Source organism: Martes martes, assembly GCF_963455335.1.
Source record: "Martes martes genome assembly, chromosome: 1".
Taxonomy (NCBI): domain Eukaryota; kingdom Metazoa; phylum Chordata; class Mammalia; order Carnivora; family Mustelidae; genus Martes; species Martes martes.
Genome location: NC_137888.1, coordinates 22,388,296 through 22,401,299, shown reverse-complemented (window position 1 = coordinate 22,401,299; position 13,004 = coordinate 22,388,296). Strand labels below are relative to the sequence as shown.

At 36.0% G+C, this 13,004-nt stretch overlaps 1 protein-coding gene and 1 pseudogene across 4 annotated transcripts in view; both read left to right on the top strand.

The window, feature by feature from the left end:
- NCAM2 (neural cell adhesion molecule 2) overlaps positions 1-13,004 on the top strand; it is a gene marked incomplete at both ends in the record, with an annotated part of 517,101 nt that overhangs the window by 124,188 nt on the left and 379,909 nt on the right. The window lies entirely within an intron of this gene.
- Positions 2,171-4,015, top strand: LOC308349479 (proteasome subunit alpha type-1-like; annotated as a pseudogene). The gene is made up of 2 exons: positions 2,171-2,175; positions 3,154-4,015. The product of its transcript is annotated as a proteasome subunit alpha type-1-like (transcript).

Below are 13,004 nucleotides of genomic sequence, written 5' to 3'. Positions count from 1 at the left end.
AGGAAACCCCCATATTTCTGTGAATTTTATTTCCAGGATTTCTACCAATTCTCTTTCACATGGTCTCACAATGAATGTCAGGGAAAAATGCCCTTGTACTTCTACCACAGGGAGGGCAAAAGGAACCATTTTGAAGTAGGCCAGAACATTCTGCAGTTCTTAACAATGTCTGTTCTCAAGAAAAGTATTGCAATAGAGCCTTACATCCTGGGATTTTATTGGAGCCTAGCTGACTTGGGTGAAAGGAAATACCCAGCTCTGTTTACCCTTCCTTGTGGGAGAAGGAAAATTCCCTACTCTAGCCCATCTAGCATCCTGCCCCACCTAAGAGTGAAGAGAGCCTGAGAAGCACATGTGAAGTCATAATCTAGAGGCACAAGATCACTAAAGACTGAGATCTAATTATAGAATGACCGAGTTCTACCCTCCCCCCACATCTTACCATCACCTTACTAATGGCTTCTTTACATCATTCCCTGTAGCTAGTACATTATTGCTAGCAATCATGAAAAAACTACAAGACATACTAAAAGTCAAAAACACAATTTGAAAAGATAGAGCAAGCATCAGAAACAGACTCCTATATGGAAGGGAAATTGAGTTATCAGATTAGATATTTAAAAGAACTTGATTAAAAAAAAAAAAGAACTTGATTAATACGCTAAGGACTCCAGTAGATAAAGTAGACAGAATGCAAGAAACAGAAGGACAGTGTAAACAGAATTCCTAAGAAAGAAATAAAAGGAAATGATAGAGATAAGAAACTCTGTAAGAGACATGAAGAAATCCAATTGATGAGCTTATTGGTAGACTGGACATTGCTTTAAAAAAAAAAAAAAGAATATCTAAGATAAATGAAAACCTCGAAAACTGAAAAGCAATAGGAAAAATGACTGAAAAAAAAAGAGAAGAATGTTCAGAACTGTGGGACAAGTACAGAAAGTATAGCATAAATGTATTAGAGATGCCAGAAGGAGAATAAAGAGAGAGAATGGAAGAAATACCTGAAACACGAGTGATAATTTCCCCAAATTAATATCGGGCACCAAACCACAGAACCAGGAAGCTCAGAGACACCTAGCAGGAAAAATGCCAGAAAAATGATACCAAGTCACATTCAAACTACAAAGAAACCAAAGATAAGGAAAAAAATATGAAAGAAAAAAATGCCTGACCTATACAAAAACAAAGGTGAGAATTGTATCTGATGTCTCAGAAACCATGCAAACAAGACAATGGAACAAAATATTTAAAGTCTTGAAAGACTATTTCCTACAGTCAACAAAATTAAGAGGCAACCCATGAAATGGGGGAAGATATTTGCACGTGACATTACAGACAGAGGGCTGATATTCAGGATCTATAAAGAACTTCTCAAAATCAATGCTCAAAAAACAAATAACCCAGTCAAAAAATGGGCAGAAGACATAAACATACACTTCTCCAAAGAAGATATACAAATGACTAACAGATACATGATAAAATGTTCAACATCACTAGCCATCAGGGAAATACAAATCAGAACCACAATGTGGTACCCCCTTACACCAGTAAGAATGGCAAAAATAACAAAACAGGAAACAACAAATGTTGATAAGGATGTGGAGAAAGGGGAATCCTCTTACATTGTTGGTGGGAAGGCAAGCTGGTACAGCCACTCTGGAAAACAGCATGGAGGTTCCTCAAGATGTTAAAAATAAAGCTACCTACTACCCAGCAATTGCACTACTAGGTATTTAAACCACAGTTACAGATGTAGTGAAAAGAAGGGGCATATGGACCCCAATGTTCATAGCAGCAATGTCCACAATATCCAAACTGTGGAAGGAGCCAACATACCCTTCAATAGATGAATGGATAAAGGAGACATAGTCCATATGTACAATAGAATGTTATTCAGCCATTAGGAAGGATGAATACCCACCATTTACACTGACATGGATGGAACTGGAGGGTGTGGGGGTTGTTATGCTAAGTGAAGTAAGTCAAGCAGAGAAAGACAATTGTCATATGGTTTCATGCATATGTGGAACAGAAGCAATAGCATGGAGGACCGTAGGGGAAAGAAGGGAAATCTGAAGGGGGAGAAATCAGAGAGGGAGACAAACCATGAGAGACTCTGGACCCAGGAAAACAAACTGAGGGTTTCAGAGGGGAGGAGCATGGGCGGATGGGGTAACAGAGTGGTGGGTATTAAGGAGGCCACGTGCTGTGATGAGCACTGGGTGTTATAGGCAACTAATGAATCATTAAACACTACATCAGAAACTAATGATGTGCTATACAGTGGCTAAGTGAACATAATAATAAAAAATAAGCTACATATGAAAGAAAAAAGTGTTGAAAGAGAAAAAAAATAAAAAATATATAATTTTGAACCATACAAAGTAGCCTTCAAAAGTAAAGGAGAAATAAAGACTCTGATATGAACAAAAATTTAAGGAAATCAGTTGCCAGTAAATGTGACTTGTAAGAAATGTTAAAAGAGATTATACAGAGAAAAGGAAAATTATATAGATCAGAAAGTCAGATCCACATATAGGAAGGAAGAGTATGGAACATTTATTTTTCTTATTCTTAATTGATCTAACAGTTAACAGCTTGTTCAAATAATAACAACAATATATTTGAATATGTATGACCATATAGAAGAATGTGAAAAGATGGTCAACCTCATGTCACTAGGGACTTGCAAATAAAACAATTAGGAGATACCACTACACACTTTGTTGAATAGCTAATATCCAGAACACTGACAACCACCAAATTCTGGCAAAGATTTGGAGGATTTTACATTCGCATTCATGGCTGGTGGGGATGCAAAATGCTCCAGCCACTTCGGAATATAGTCTGGTGATTTCTTACAACACAAAATATACTCTTACCCGATGACTTGGCACTTGTGCTCCTTAGTATTTACACAAAGGTGTTGAAACTTTATGTCCACACAAAAGCCTGCACACAGATGTTTATAGTAACTTTATTCATGATTGCCATTACTTAATAGCAACCAAAATACCCTTCAGTGGGTAAATGGATAAATGAACTGTGGTACGTCCAGAAAATGGAATATTATTCAGTGAAAGTTATTTTATTACTAAGAGAAAGAAGCCAATCTGAAAAGACTATAATATTGTATGATTTTCGGCATAGCGGTAGTTTCGGCAACCTTCCTGAATCTGCACCTCTGCAGGAGGCTGCAGCCAGATCTGCACAGGAACCATGTTTTGCCAAGCAGTATGACAATGATGTCACTGTACAGAGCCCTCAGGGAAGGATTCATCAAACTGAGTATGCAATGGAAGCTGTCAAGCAAGGTTCAGCCACAGTTGGTCTGAAATCAAAAACCCGTGCAGTGTTGGTTGCACTGAAGAGAGCACAGTCAGAGCGTGCAGCTCACCAGAAAATAATTCTCCATGTTGACAACCATATTGGTATCTCAGTTGTGGGACTTACTACTGATGCCAGACTGTTATGTAATTTTATGCGCCAGGAGTGTTTGGATTCCAGATTTGTATTTGACAGACCTCTTCCTGTGTCTCATCTTGTATCTCTAATTGGAAGCAAGACCGAGATACCAACCCAACAATGTGGCCGGAGACCCTATGTATTGGACTGCTTATTGCTGGTTATGATGATATGGGCCTTCACATTTTCCAAACCTGTCCTTTTGCCAACTATTTTGACTGTAGAGTCATGTCCATTGGAGCCCATTCTCAATCAGCTCATACTTAACTTGGAGAGACATATGTCTGGATTTATGGAGTGCAATTTAAATGAACTGGTTAAACATGGTCTACCTGCCTTACAAGAGACACTTCCAGCAGAACAGGACCTGACTACGAAGAATGTTTCCATTGGAATTGTTGGCAAAGACTTGGAGTTTACAATTTACGATGATGATGATGTATCTCCATTCCTGGGAGGTCTTGAAGAAAGACCACAGAGAAAGGCACAGTCTGCTCAGCCTGCTGATGAACCTGCAGAAAAGGCTGATGAGCCGATGGAACATTAAGTTACAAGCCAGTCTACGTGTGTATTATCAAATCTGTAAGAATGCAGGAACACATACTGATGACAGTAATATATACTTTGACCCAAAAGATGCAGGGTGACCTTAAGGTATGTTTTAGGAATCAGTCCAGATGTGTTTTTCCTAAGCAACTTGTCTGAAACCATATAATGGTATGCGTTTTCTTTGAGAGGGTCTATATAATCTTTTTCTATTAAGTATAGTTATATATACTAATGTTTTTACATGAAGAACATAGTGTCTTTGTGGTTTTAAAGACAACTGTGAAATAAAATTGTTTCACCTGAAAAAAATATATTGTATGATTTTCAAATATATGACCTTTGGAAAAGGCAAAATTTTGGACACACTAAAAATCAGTAGGTTCTAGGTGTTAAGAAAGAGGAGGAGATGACTAGGTAGGGCAGAGAGGATTTTAGGGGAGTATTCTGTATGATACTATTATGGTGGATACATAATATTATACATCTACATATACATTATACAATTGTCCAAACTCATAGGATGTACAATACCAACCCTGCCCTGAACTCAACTCTGAATAACTTTGGACTTTGGATGGTAATTATGTGACAATATATGTTCATCAAAGTTCATTAATTATAACAGATGTATCACTCTGGTGGTGGATGTCCATAATGGGGGATGTTACACATACGTAGCAAGAGGGAACATTTGGGAAATCACTGTACCCTTTGCTCAATATTGCTATGAACTTAAAACTACTTCAAAATGTCTATTTAAAAAATAAACAGTAAATGGTGTCTACATTTGTCTACCTTTAAGACCTGTTTGATTTTTTTCTTCTTTTTTCACTCCACCACCTAGGATTATAACACACTAGTTACTAAATTTAACCTCAAGTGCTGTTGCATGATGTGGTGAATGTCTTGGAATATTTTTATCTAGTCCTATTTTTTGGGCAAATATCTATGATGGGTGTTGCAAATAACCTGTTTTTCTCTATATGATGAAATAAGTAAATTAGAAGAGCTAAAATATATTGTTTTTTTTATTAATCACCTTAGTTATTCTTTACAACAACATTATAATTTAGATGGCATTGTTATCCCATCTTAAAGATGATGAATCAGAGGCACAGAGAGAGATCACATTTAAAGTCATTCCTGGGGCACCTGGGTGGCTCAGTCGGTTAAGCATCTGCATTTGGCTCAGGTCATGATCTCAGGGCCCTGGAATCCAGCCCTGCGTAGGGGGGTCTCTGCTCAGTGGGGAGTCTGCTTCTCCCTCTTCCTCTGCTCCTCTCTCCACTTGTGATTTCTCTGTCTCTCTATTCCTCTCTTAAATAAGTAAGTAAAATCTTAAAAAAAAATTAAATTCATTCCTGATTATTTTCAAATTGCATTCGAGTTGATTACCTTTGGCAAATGTAGGGGCAATGATTACCCAAAAAGTGGCACACCAGGTTATGTTGCCCAAACTTATGCTGTTTAACACAATGTCCTTCAATCATTTACAGTGAAATTATAGTGAATTCTTGTAAGATACTTAAAGTTAACACTATCTGCACACACCATTAGACAACTTGGATTTTGTCTGGCTTACATAAAGACAGCAATATCAAACAGCATTTATTACTTTGTTACTCACCTGAGATACTTTGGCCTTTCAGGACTTAGTGTAAGTTTCTAAAATAGTAACTAATCATCAATTTTAGAAGGTTATGTTTGCTAATTGAACTAGAATAATAGAAAGACTAAGATATCATGGAGACATAGAATTAAGGAAGAACCTTATGCTCACAAACAACCTTGAAACTTACATAAACCCATTGCATTGAATTTCTGAGCCATGAACCATACCTAACAAGTGGTTTAAAACTTACATATTGTAGTTATTTTAAGGACATTTTTTTCTTCCTCTAGGCTTTCTTTCACGGGTATGATACCATTCCTTCAGTTACCCAAGTTCCTACCCTAGTTCTGCAGCCATCCTATTAGAATTAAGAATAAAACTCAATCCTACTTCTCTTATGAATGGTCCTAGTGAGTTATTAATGTCACCATTTTTACCTTGGGAAAAAGAATGTAAAGCTAGAGGATGAAATCTTGCAGGAGCCTTTACCAATTCCCTCCAACAGTCATAGTTGCTAGGCAGAGCTCATAAAAAGTACTCCCGGACACACAGGTTACTTTATAGCCAGAATGTCTTTGATGCTCAAAGCCAGTTAAATGGAGACAACTTGGGGATACTTTGGGCATTTTCTCCATGAGAGAAAGCATGGGGTGTACACTTGGCCATCTCTTAAAGGTCTGACTTCTGATCTTGGGATTATGGGGTCGAGCCCAGTGATGGACTCTGAGCTTAGCAGGGAGTCTGCTTGGGATTCTCCCTCTCCCTCTGCACCCCCCCATAAATAAATAAATCTGTAAAAAGAGATAATAAATACTCAAAAACCCTCACTTTGTAATTGTTTCATTACCTATCTCTATTAACTATGCTCCTTAGGTTATTTATATCTATTGTGTATCTATGACAGAAATATATATAATTTAGTATTACTCTACATCTTCTTTAAATACCACATTTAGTAATGTCACATTTATGGCTGTTTAACCACCTTTGTATAGGACCTACTGTGCAATTACTTCCCAGTGAATTCTTACTATTTCTCTACACAGGATCTTCCTTCAACTATATCCCACCCTGGTGTGGGATTTAGTTAATCTGACTGCTTTGTGGAAATCCACTTTGAAATTTCTGCATGGAGATAATAATTTTTTTTTGAAAAATCAAGCTATTTCAGCTAAAGCAGAAACCACATATTCTATTCTTTGTGAATGAACCCCTTAGACTCCAAACAAATCTGGTTTTCCAGAATTGTTGAACTGGCATGAAATCAGCACAGCACAATAGTCTCTAAATTGAACTTGAATGAACTTCATATTTCATTAATTTTCAGATTTGATAGAAAGAAATGATGGAAAAAGAGATAAGCAAACACTTCATTTTTTTTCTTCTCTGGTGTATCAAATTTACCCAACAACAAAAAATTGTCTGTAAAGCTTTTCCTTTAGCACTTACTCTGTTTGTGCCAGAGAATCTCTAAGCTTCTACTAATACTGTAATGTTAGCTAACATGCTTTCAAAAATTGGCCACATCCAATTATGTTTATTAATCAGAATGTTCTATTAGTCTCATTTATAAAGGGTGTTTTTCTTAGCAAAACATAATGAAATAATTGCCTTTGACAGTGTTTAGTGAGGGAACTTTGACTGGGGTAAGTGCTATGAAAAGATGAGGTCAGATTTGAGATTCATTTGTCATGTTGTCATGGAACATTAAAAATATGGAGAAAAATTTTCTTTGAGTTAATGTAACCTAATGAAAATAGTTTTTAAATTATTATGGTACCTTCTCAGATTGTACTTCCAAATAGATTTGCTTATTCATTAGGGCTAAACATACGTATGCACATATGCTTACACACACATATACATATACTTTAAATACAAGAGATGATTTTTTATTCTTTGTTCTATATGTTTATATTTGTATTAGTTACATAATAACCAAAATATAAGGATATTATTAAATATCTTTAGTAAGCCCCATATGCATGTTTTATGTGGGGTATGCATGCATACATGTGGATTGTAGTTTTATTTGTATATTATTTGTGGACAACCATATATTTGATGTATTTGTTGAAGCCCACTTAATCTTAGGAAAGTGAAATTTCACTGGCACCTCTATGAAAAGAGAAGGTCCTCTTATCATGAAAAATCTTACTATATATATCTTATGTATATATAAGCTTTATAAAAATTAATGACCTCATAATAGAAATATTAGCAATTAAATAAAATACCATTTTTTTGCTAAGTAGTCATATTGAAAAAAAAATCCAATGTATTTTTATATTTCCAGGGTTATTTTTCTAACTGGTATATGCAGGCACATTAAAAGTCATTGTCTTATTTTGTAAATTCAAAGAAACATTTTTTTTTAAATTTTAAGAATGTATTTATTTTATTTATTTATTCATGAGAGAGAGAGAGAGGCAGAGGGAGAAGCAGGTTCCCCAAGGAGCAGGGAGCCTGATGTGGGACTCAATCCCTGAACCCTGGGATTATGACCTGAGCTGAAGGCAGATGCTTAACCATCTGAACCACCCAGGTGCCCTCAAACAAACATCTTAATCCTCAGCATAATGGCACTCTTCCTTTCCAGAAACAAACAAACAAAATGTATATCAAAAAAACTGCAGGGGCGCCTGGGTGGCTCAGTGGGTTAGAGCCTCTACCTTTGGCTCAGGTCATGATCCCAGGGTCCTGGGATCGAGTCCCGCATCGGGCACTCTGCTCAGCGGGGAGCCTGCTTCCTCCTCTCTCTCTGCCCACCTCTCTGCCTCTTTGTGATCTCTCTGTCAAATAAATAAATTACTTAAATCTTTAAAAAAAAAAAAAAAAACTGCAACTAGGGGCACGGCACCTGGGTGGCTTGGTCAGTTAAGTATCTAACTTCAGCTCAGGTCCTGGGATCGAACCCCACATTGGACTTGTCCCTTAGCAGGGAGTCTTTTTGTCCCTCTGCCTCTCTCTTTGCCCCTCCCCCTCTACACTGGTGCTTTCTCTTTCTCTCTTTCTCTCTCTCAATAAGTAAATAAAATCTTAAAAAAAAAAAAAAAACTGCAGCTAAATTTTACTGCTTCAAATATTTCAGTGTAAGAACTTTCAAAAAATAATAATACATATACATCTTTACTCAGTATTTCATCTATATTTCCCCATTATAAAAAAAAATAAAAATCAGTCATTGATATATAAGTACATCAACCTTATAATTTTTACATGATTTTGTTTTGTCTATAACTAGTTTTGACCTGACCCTTAAGGAAATTATTACACAAATAATAAGTATTCAGTAAATTGAATACTTTAATGTATATTTACAAATAAATATCAGAAAACAGACATCCTCAAGTAGAAGAAGAAGGCCAAAGTGAAACATTTGTGAGTATGTTCAAGTAATTGATTATATTTTTACATAAACACATTTATATTAAATATATCTGTATTTGTATCTAAACATATATATTTTGTAATAAACTGTCCAAACTCTACTTAGAGAATGTGCAGTGATATTAACAACTGGAAACTTGGCTGGCATTCAGCTCACAGATGGGATCGGCATTTTGTGATGGCAAGTGTGGTATGTTTGCCATCCCATGTTACTACCTATCATTTCTTTTCAGTCAGAAAAAGAACAGTATGCCAGGAGTGAAGTGGTGTCACCATACTACTGCCTACTACATCTGGGATATGAATTTTAAAGATGATGAAATCAGACAGAAAATATACTGTGAATAGTAGACAGTGAATACTACTGGCTTTGCTTATTGTGTTGGTTAAAGAAGAAATACAGAGTGAATCAGATTTGTGCAGGAATAATTACTTTTCTTATATTTCAGGGACAAGGCCGTAAGAGTAAGGTACAGTCTTTAGTTCAGAATTGAAATTGATGCATGCCTGGTATTCACAGGAGAATTATCTAAGTATTATACATGTCACCATGACTTCCAAGTTAACATCTGATAGGGAAAATTCATCAGTATGCAAATTGAGAGATGGGGTGACTGATGCAATGAACTCTTCATATAACATGTACTGAAAAGATCAAGATCTCTCTGTCTCTTTTTTTTAAGATTTTATTTACTTGACACAGAAAGAGATCACAAGTAGGCAGAGAGGCAGGCAGAGAGGGAGAGGGAAGCAGGCTCCCTGCTGAGCAGAGAGCCCAAGATTAGGCTCAATCCCAGGACCCTGAGATCATGACCTGAGCCAAAGACAGAGGTGTAACCCACTGAGCCTCTGAGGCATCCCACAAGATCTCTTTTTAATTAACAGCTGATACATGAAAAATAAAGGATGAAAGAAGAGAAAAGTTGAGAATTCTATATTTCCACATGCAAAATTTGAAATTTATAAAATCCTGTAGAAACAGAGCAAAATTAGTGTATGATGATATAGAGATGCTTTTTAAACATTTGCGTTTTGTTTTTTTTTTTAAGATTTTATTCATTTGACAGAGAGAGAGATAGAGCACACAAGCGGGGTAAGCAGAGGGAGAGGGAGAAGCAGGCTCCCTGCTGAGCAGGGAGCCCAATTAGGGGCTAGATTCCAGGACTCTGGGATCATGACCCTAGCTGAAGGCAGATGTTTAACCATCTGAGCCACCCAGGCACCCACTTTTTAAACATTTGATTTGATTCTGGATGAAATACAAAATAAATATGAAATACTTGGATTTTTCTAAGACAAGAAGGAAAAATGAATTGAAAGCATATCTCAAGATAAAAAGTGGTTTGACATAGAAATATAGTAATGAAACAGAAGATCAATAGCTAAATGAAATCTAGCCTTTGAGATGGTGAAGAACATAATTATTACTGTACAAAATTGAACCAAAATTGTACAATAAACGATACAGGAAATAAGAAGGAAATGTTAAGGGGACTAAGGACACTTCAATATTTTATGGATGTGCAAGACCAAAATAAAAATAACCAAAGAATAAGGGATAGAAATGATTTAAAATAAATGCAGCAAATGCTGCAAATATGTGTAACCAATACTAAATTATAAGATGTACCTAAATTGCTTCTTGAATAGCAGTCATCTGTTTTGCAGATAGATAGATTTAATTTTTTTTAATTTTTTAAATTTATTTATTTGAAAGAGAGACAGAGTGGGAGAGCATGAGAGGGGAGGTCAGAGGGAGAAGCAGACTCCCCATGGAGCTGGGAGCCTGATGTCGGACTTGATCCCAGGACTCCGGGGTCATGACCTAAGCTGAAGGCAGTTGCCTAACGAACTGAGCCACCCAGGCGCCCAGTAGATATATTTTATTTTTTTTTAAAGATTTTATTTATTTATTTGACAGAGAGAGAGATCACAAGTAGGCAGAGAGGCAGGCAGAGAGAGAGGGGGAAGCAGGCTCCCCGCTGAGCAGAGAGCCCAATGTGGGGCTTGATCCCAGGACCCTGAGATCATGACCTGAGCCGAAGGCAGAGGCTTAACCCACTGAGCCACCCAGGCGCCCCCAGTAGATAGATTTTAAAACATGAATTTGCATATGCTGTTTATTGCAGATTCGTTGATCACATGAATCTGTATGTCACAATTTTAACCATCTTTTAAAATTGGTAGAGTGAAAATAATTTAGATCAGTTACCATATAGTTTTCTTTACCAAACACCTTATTAATTTAGTTAGAGCAAACCAGAAGGTTGAAATAACAATTTAACTTGTCTTTTAAATTTTTAAGTTGCCTATTAATTCTGCAGGCAGTAGAAAATTTAACATAAGAAATTATCAAAAGTATGGTAAAATATATTTTATATTTTATGATGAATATACAGTTTTTAACAAGAATCAGCTATGTAGCTTCTATAGTCCTGGTTTGGGAAATGCAAGGTGGATTTTAGACTTAGAAAATCTAATCATTGTACAAGAATAAATGAACTTTTGCCTGAGATTTAAAGGAGTATTATCTATCTATCTATCTATCTATCATCTATCTATTAAAGATTTATTTTATTATTTTAAAGGAATATTATCTATCATATATCTATTAGATATTTATATTATTTATTATTTTAGAGGTGGGAGGGGCAGAAGGAGAGGGGAACAGAGCCCTAAGTGTAGAGCCTGTCCCAGGACTCCATCCCACGATTCCAAGGTCATGGCCTGAGCCGAAATCAAGAACCAGACACTTATAATTGACTGAGCTACCCATGCACCCCAGAATATAATTTCATTTAACAAGAATATGAAACCAATGTCTTCAGAATAATGAATGTGTTTTGTTAGAATGGACCTCTCTACACTTTCTAAATTATTGTGTCAGATATGCACACTTATAAAGATGTTCAACAATGAAGAAACAAAAAAATGAATATGTAAAATAAAACATTAAAATAGTTAATATGGTCTAATTATGTTTTAAACCAGAAAATTGCACAAAATGTCTCTTGGGTTATTTCTTACAATTTTGTGCTCTATGGAATAATGCTAGCATAATAATTTGCCAGGAGTGAGCACTTTGTAACTCAGTGTTTTATACAACTGGAAATTATGCAAAAGTTATCCTGTTCATTGTGGGGAATAAATATTTTCAAAAGACACTTAATTAAAGACACTTAATAAAATATTTAGTGGAATACCTCTTATTTTAGGGTGTTTTTAGTCAATATTGACCAGCCATCTAAATTGTGGAATAAGGTATATCCCAAACTCTTATTGGGCTGTGTAATTGTCACTCGTAATTTTTTTTTAAGATTGATGTATATAAAAGCCTCAACCTCATTATATGAAAAAGAAGCATATATAATTATAACTAATCCCAAATATTACTTGATAACCTCTGGGGGATAGTCAGTAGAAATTAGTTAATATGTTTAAATATTAACTGATTTTTTTTTTTTAAGATTTTTATTTATTTACTTGACAGACAGAGATCACAAGTAGGCAGAGAGGCAGGCAGAGAGAGAGGAAGGGAAGCAGGCTTCCCACTGAGTGGAAAGCCCGACGCGGGGCTTGATCCCAGGCCCCTGGGATCATGACCTGAGCTGAAGGCAGAGGCTTTAACCCACTGAGCCACCCAGGTGCCCCAATATTAACTGATTTGACATGGTAAAACATCATTGCCATTGAATACTACCCATAGGTGAAGAAAAACTTTAATTTTACTTGCTTACTCTGTACTATAACTTTAATTTTATGTAACTTACAAGCTATTGTGGTATTCTTTAAACACATTAACTAATTAAATCAAAACTGTTGAAAACATGTTCTTTCAAAGGCATGTTTTTCTTAGAGCCATTTTAAAGAGAGGAAAGTATAGAGAATATCCCTTTTTCCCTGGCTGCACACATAGATAGCCAACCCCATCATCAACATCACCTACCACAGTGGTACATTTGTTACAACAGCTGAACCTACACTG